This window comes from Triticum aestivum, chromosome 1B (assembly GCF_018294505.1).
Source record: "Triticum aestivum cultivar Chinese Spring chromosome 1B, IWGSC CS RefSeq v2.1, whole genome shotgun sequence".
Classification (NCBI taxonomy): domain Eukaryota; kingdom Viridiplantae; phylum Streptophyta; class Magnoliopsida; order Poales; family Poaceae; genus Triticum; species Triticum aestivum.
Window position 1 is genome coordinate 671369172 of NC_057795.1, and position 7457 is coordinate 671376628.

The window sequence follows — 7457 nt, forward strand, 5'->3', positions numbered from 1 at the left end:
AGAACCTAGAGATTGTACTCAATCCCTCGACTACTATTGTACACCCCTATACATCAAATCAATACAACACGAGCAGGAGGTAAGGGTTTTACCTCGATCCCGAGGGCATGAACTTGGGTAAACTGTCTCATGTTTCCCCTTTGATCTAATAATCCTGCTGACATACCCTCTCAAGGGATCTACCGGAAATCACTCAGATAGTGGAGCGCCAGGCACGGTACATGCTAGGCGAGCTCAGATACCATATGGGATATTCAACTGACGTCGCCGTCTTCACGCTGGGACAAATTTTTGCTTTCAGCATTATGTTTTGCATCGCCAAATTCGGCGAGCCACCTTAAGCCCATCGAGACCTTACCTGCAGGCAAGATCGTCCACTTCGGCAACCTCGAGTTCGTCGCAGACTCCTGCGGCGAGCTCGTTCTCCACGGCCTGGCATCTGGTCAGGCCCAGGAGTGGTCGACGATCCACTTCAACCTACGCACCTCCCACATCGTCGCCAATATCGACACGCTCCATGACGTCCTCGAGGAACCCGGTGATACCGAGGAGCTCGAAGATCTCGACGAAGAGATGGGCGACTCGGCCGACAGCTCCTTGGAGGCGATCCCGGCATCTGCACCACTTCGCCCGTGGCATGCTCGTCGTTCTCGGGCAAAGAGTCTGATCGTCTTATTTCTTTTGCAGCCGCTTCCAAGGGAAGGCGTGGAATACACCATGCCACTTACAAGTTACAACATGTTGAGTAGATTCGGAAAGGAAATCCGGCTGTGTTACTCTGAAGCAGCTGTAGACGAAAGGCAAACTTCATGAAACTGAAAAAATAATCAAAGTGCTTTTGGTCTAGTGGCATGATTCTTGCTTAGTCTGACTGTCGTTAACACATGCAAACGGTACTGTAAACATATTTATAGAGGATACTGTAAATTAGAGAGGATACTGCAAGTTTCTCCAGCACTGCAGCGGCGCTAACTTGCAACAGCATGCAGATATAGCCGATAACTTCTCCAGTTGAACCACAGCCACAAGATACAGAACAGGATTGGCCATGCATATATAGTGAGGCTATGAACCTCATGAAACCTGTGGTCCAAAACCTTATCCTCATAGCACCCAAAGCACAAAATAGCATTGCAAAAGGATTTTCAACATGGGGATTCCGAGAATTGAACTCGGGACCTTTTGCTCCCTAAGCAAATATCCTACCACTAGACTAAATCCCCATCTATGCTGTACCACTGCATCACCTTCAAGCAGAGAGTTTCAGGCAACAACACACTAGATGCCAAAGTTACAGGACTTCTTCATGGTGCTCATGTATCAGAAGTTCAGAACAACTGCAAACCGGTCATGCATATTTCATTGCTTATAAGGCGGCAATTTAATGTCTTCTTCTAATAAACACTGTACTTCTCAAGTATTAATAGCAGTTCAGAACTCAGGTAGCATAAAAGGTGACTGGAGCACTATCACTGGGGAAGAGGCAGCTTTAAGACGCACTCCATCCGTTCCAAAATAGATGACCCAGCTTTGTACTAACTTTTAGTACAGGGAGTAATACTGAAAGAAATGGCCCAAACACCGTGTTTTATCCAAAGTCCAATAAGATTCATGCTTCCCTCTAGTCCACCGCCAGGATACTTAGCTGCTATTTCTGGTTCAGGCTTTCACCCACAACATTGCTGTGATCATAATGGATGCATGTTGCAGGATGTGTACTTAGAAGATGATGTATACAAAGGCATTAAATTGACTAACCTAACAAGATTATAGTCCCAACATGGGCACAGACCAGTAAAAATAACTCATGTCAGCTCAGTTAACACTTTTTTTTCTTCATTGGTCAGTAGGCAAGACGATGTGGAAAAAAAATGAACGAATAGGTGTGCCATTACTTACAATGTGCATTGACTAAGGTAAAGCTGCTAAGTTTGTCCGTACCATGCATTGGATGCTTAGATGAAGCAGCAAGGCGCCCTAGGCAGCGCCTTGCAATTATGCCCATGCAATGCGTCTATTTTGTATCATATTTTTATGTTGATATTTATTGCATTACTGACTGTTATTTCATTTTATAATACAATTCTTATATCTTTTCTCTCTTATTTTGCAAATTTCACATGAAGAGGGAGATTGTCGGCAGCTGAAATTTTGGTTCAGAAAGGGCTATATCAGAGGCAACTTTTCTGAACATCTCCAAATAAGCTGAAAATTGACGAAGAATTATTTTGAAGTATATTAAAATTATTTGCGAAAGAATTATCAGAAGGACTGACAATGAGCATGCAGAGGTCAAATTTAGACCCTGATAAGTGTCGCATGTGTGACACGAATCAATTATGCCCTGACATTTTGTGATGGCAATTTTAGTTACCTAAGGATGGCAACTTTCTGTTTGGATAGCAAGTTTCAGTTTTTTTGGAGTCTTTTTTTTGGACGACAATTTTAGTTATAAAAGCGTCAGGGCGGTGTTACTTCGTGCCATAAGTGTGGCACTTATCATTTAGGCAAATTTACCTATTGTTATTAAATCGGACAGTTCGGTCGTAATTCCTGCATTGATGGACAACTCGTTGGATCACTCAGCTCATGGATATCTAATGCAGGAAATTAAGAAGCTTCTCAAACCTTGTGGGTTTATTCCGCAGAAAATTGAGCGTAGTCAAAATAGGGTTGCTCATGGTTTAGCTAATATTGGTCGTACTGGAGGTAGCACTGCTTGTTGGTTGCACCATGTTCCAGACAGTGTTTCTAGGTTCTAGCTTTGTATTAGCAGACTGTAACACTATTACCGAGGAATAAAACCCACTGTTCTCCCACACACAAAAAATAGTTGCAAAGCGAGCAAGGTAGGCGGTGACATGCACGCATGACCTCTTATGCCGAGCTCTTGGAAACAAGTTCAATCGTCAATATGTTTCAAACTGTAGATCAAACTTTATATGTTTCAAAATATGTTTCAAACTGTGAATAGATCAAACTTATTGAAAAGTTATTTGATTTTTGTTAGCGCAAAGTTGGGACACTCGGAAGTGTTGTAGTGATCCCCGAAAGTTGTTCAAAACTTTCAACAAAGTTTGGACATCATGTTTAAGTGAGCGCAGACGGGCAGTGGAAGCGGCCAAAATAGCGAGCTAACTATTCACAAGCATTTGAGCACACGCCTTTATGCATGTAAGGAATCTAAGCCATACCATGAAGTTCACCAAATTTTCCAATGTTTACCATAATAATATACTTGCAAGAGAAGTTTACTACAACATCAACGATACCCAACTTAATCATCGTCATCAAAGAACCCATCTATGTCATGTCTCCAATGTCAACACAATCAAACTATACCAAACTTGAGAAATGGGTACCAATATGTCATGTTCCGCGGCGTCGTTTCCTGGTGATGGCATGGTGGCGGCGGTCTCGGGTGATGAGGATTTCATCGGTCGGCGGGCTGCAGCATGGCGACAGGATTGTCCGGGTCCAAGTGGACCCGGCTGGGCCGTCGAGGCCCGGCAAGTCCTCGTCGCCGCGTCCGGTCGGCTCCGCTGCGGCGGTGGAGGTTGTCCCCTCCCCCCGTCCGAGTTGTGCTCGCTCCCGTGGCCGAGGTCTCCTTGCCCGAGCTAGGCCTCGTGTTGGCAGCTCCAGAGAGGCGGCGGGGGTGTCCGGTAACCATGGTGACACAGGCTGGTGGGCGGCTGTTGTGGTGGTGCATCTCGAAGTGCCTCGGGTGATGGTGGTGGTTGTGGATCGGGAGAAATCCTTGTTGGCTTGTCCGGCACCGACGCGGTGACGCTTGCGGGCGCCATTGGACCCTCCTGAGGGGCGTCGGATATATCTCTTCCCCACCATCCCTCGCGTAGGGGGGGGGGGGAACCCTAGAACTTGTTCGGGCAACAGCGGCGGCGTCGTCGCATTCCTTCTTGAAGGTGTTGCTTGGTGCGAGGCGCTTCGAGATGCTGGGAGCGCGGTGGCACTTCGTCGGAGGGTGCAGCGGTTGCCGGTCTTCCTTTCGTCCTTGATCTGCCGGTGTCGGCATTCATTTCTCTTTCATTTTCTTTTGTTTTCTCTTGGGCTTATCTGTGCTGCGGCCCCAGCGTGCTGGATGTATCAGAGATTTACTTTATAATATAAAGCGGGGGGAAACCCTTTTTCTCAAATATAAGGCAAGAACTTGAGCAGCAACAACAAGTTCCATCTAGTTGACTTGACCTATAAGCGTGATGAGCGGATGGATTTGCGCTGCATATCAATGCACTGCACCCAAAAAAACATTGAAAGTGCATCTCTTGGGTATTCCTATTGGGTTTTGATGATTAATGGCAAAACCAATTGAGAGGACTGACTATTTACCAACTTTATTTGAGAGAAATGACTAGCTTTTTGTCCTCATGGTTGAGTGGGACATCGGGGTGGCCCCTACCTCCATGTTTTCAAGTGGTTGTCTACTGCAAGAGTTCAGTAGGTAATTTATAGGTTTTGATGAATCTAAGATTCATATTGAGTGAAAGGACAGTCGTACTATCAAGAGTGGCACAAGTAAAAGATATTTGGTTGAACTTCAAGATAATATCCTCAACCAAAATCTTCAAGTGTTACATACTCCTGGTACTCAATTCCTGCATTTACAGTTCCACTACCTTTGAAAAAAAAATCACCCAGTACTTTGGAGTCCATGTTACTGAGTTAGCCCAGCTAAGCGAACCATGTTTCTTCCCGTGTTGCCGATCTATGTTTCTTTGAGACCATCTATGTTAGCTCCAGCACCTCCGACCATAACATTTTATTTCAAACCTTCGAGCCCCTCCCCTCCCCCCTCTTAGTTTCCTTCAACACATGAGTCTCAGTATACGTACTCCCAAGCAAATGTTTTTGGAACCGCTGAGCTATGACTTAGGCATTTCTGTGAAGTTTTCAGTAGAAATGCTTTGTAGACCTCCGGTACTTCCAAGGTAGTTCAATCTTGGTAGAAAGGAGGTACCTTTTTGGTTGATATCTTCGTGTTTTTCTTTTCCCGGTTGACAGTTTTATGGCCTAGGGATACCTCATCATACAGGAAGCCGGCCCAAGTAGGACCACCTGTGGACCCCTAGGTCTGTTTATGCCTTGGGCCAACATCACGGTCTAAGGGCCTAATAAAGAGAAGGACCTGGAAGACTTGGAGTACACGACAAGGAAGCCGAAGTCCAGGAGGACTTACTAGTACTAGGATCTTGTGACCCTAGGCCCCGATATCCTATATAAGCTGGGTCGGGCTAGTAGTCGATAGAAAGGAGAACCTAGAGATTATACTCAATCCCTTGACCACCATTGTAGAACCCTATACATCAAATCAATACAACACGAGCCGGAGTATGGTTTTACCTTGATCTCGAGGTTCACCTGGGTAAACCGTCTGCTGTTTCCCCTTTGATCTAATCGTATTGCTGACATACCCTATCAAGGGATCTGCCGGAAATCACTCCGATAGTGGAGCGCCAGGCACGGTACGTGCTAGGCAAGCTCAGATACCATATGGGATATTCAACTGACGTCGCCGTCTTCACGCTAGGACAAATTTTTGCTTTCAGCATTATGTTTTGCATCGCCAAATTCGGCGAGCCACCTTAAGCCCATCGAGACCTTACCTGCAGGCAAGATCGTCCACTTCGGCAACCTCGAGTTCGTCGCAGACTCCTGCGGCGAGCTCGTTCTCCACGGCCTGGCATCTGGTCAGGCCCAGGAGTGGTCGACGATCCACTTCAACCTACGCACCTCCCACATCGTCGCCAATATCGACACGCTCCATGACGTCCTCGAGGAACCCGGTGATACCGAGGAGCTCGAAGATCTCGACGAAGAGATGGGCGACTCGGCCGACAGCTCCTTGGAGGCGATCCCGGCATCTGCACCACTTCGCCCGTGGCATGCTCGTCGTTCTCGGGCAAAGAGTCTGATCGTCTTATTTCTTTTGCAGCCGCTTCCAAGGGAAGGCGTGGAATACACCATGCCACTTACAAGTTACAACATGTTGAGTAGATTCGGAAAGGAAATCCGGCTGTGTTACTCTGAAGCAGCTGTAGACGAAAGGCAAACTTCATGAAACTGAAAAAATAATCAAAGTGCTTTTGGTCTAGTGGCATGATTCTTGCTTAGTCTGACTGTCGTTAACACATGCAAACGGTACTGTAAACATATTTATAGAGGATACTGTAAATTAGAGAGGATACTGCAAGTTTCTCCAGCACTGCAGCGGCGCTAACTTGCAACAGCATGCAGATATAGCCGATAACTTCTCCAGTTGAACCACAGCCACAAGATACAGAACAGGATTGGCCATGCATATATAGTGAGGCTATGAACCTCATGAAACCTGTGGTCCAAAACCTTATCCTCATAGCACCCAAAGCACAAAATAGCATTGCAAAAGGATTTTCAACATGGGGATTCCGAGAATTGAACTCGGGACCTTTTGCTCCCTAAGCAAATATCCTACCACTAGACTAAATCCCCATCTATGCTGTACCACTGCATCACCTTCAAGCAGAGAGTTTCAGGCAACAACACACTAGATGCCAAAGTTACAGGACTTCTTCATGGTGCTCATGTATCAGAAGTTCAGAACAACTGCAAACCGGTCATGCACATTTGATTGTCTGCTTGTGTGTGGTGTGGTAATTATTTTCCAGTGTGATGTGATTGTAAACAAACATACTATCTTTGCTGATATAAGTCAAGATAGATGATTTTTTTTTTTTTTTGCAAATTGCAAGTGTCAGGTACGTTGTATATATAAGCATTTCCATTACATGCGATGCTAGTAGCGCAGCTGCTCGCTAGGCATTTGCATTGCCATGGAATCGCTAGTGTTGCTTTTGGTGCATGGGCAGTCCAATATTTATGATGTCCGCTCTGAAGATTGACATAATTCTGGTGCAATTGGTTCAGTTTTCTAGCCCTTATTACTGATATGAACTGAACATGTTTCACGCATCCCGACGGGTTCCAGCATACGGGGGGTAACTAAACTTTCCTTTTCCCCATCAGGAGCTTTAATTAAATTTGGGTGCAAGATCTAGATCTGCCCTCGCGGGGATAAAGATGAGACAAGGAGCAAATATTATTTATCTGTATAAAATACTCCCGCTGTCCCAAAATATAAGGTGTCCTTAAATTTCACTGGTCAACGATTTACAAATTTGACTATGATTTGTACTTACAATATATTTACACGATTAGTATGAAGATATATGAAATGAAAGGATTTTGCAAGACAAGTCAAACAATATCGTTTATACATTTCCAATGCATATACTCTCCATCCTTTTTTTTGTTAGGCGCTAATTTAGTACAAAGACAACTAATATGAAACGGAGGGAGCAATAAATATTAGTGGTCAAAGTAGTTGTGCATCAAAGACCAGCATAAAAATAGTCGCGCATCAACAATATCATCAAAGCCGAAAATGATTTTGTTTCCATTTG

At 45.0% G+C, this 7457-nt stretch overlaps 2 non-coding genes across 2 annotated transcripts; both read right to left on the minus strand.

The window, feature by feature from the left end:
- Positions 1-1151: 1151 nt before the first annotated feature.
- Positions 1152-1223, minus strand: TRNAP-AGG (transfer RNA proline (anticodon AGG)). The gene has a single exon. It is a non-coding gene; the product is annotated as a tRNA-Pro (tRNA).
- A 5191-nt stretch (positions 1224-6414) lies between these two features.
- Positions 6415-6486, minus strand: TRNAP-AGG (transfer RNA proline (anticodon AGG)). Its single transcript has one exon. It is a non-coding gene; the product is annotated as a tRNA-Pro (tRNA).
- Between the last annotated feature and the right edge of the window lie 971 nt (positions 6487-7457).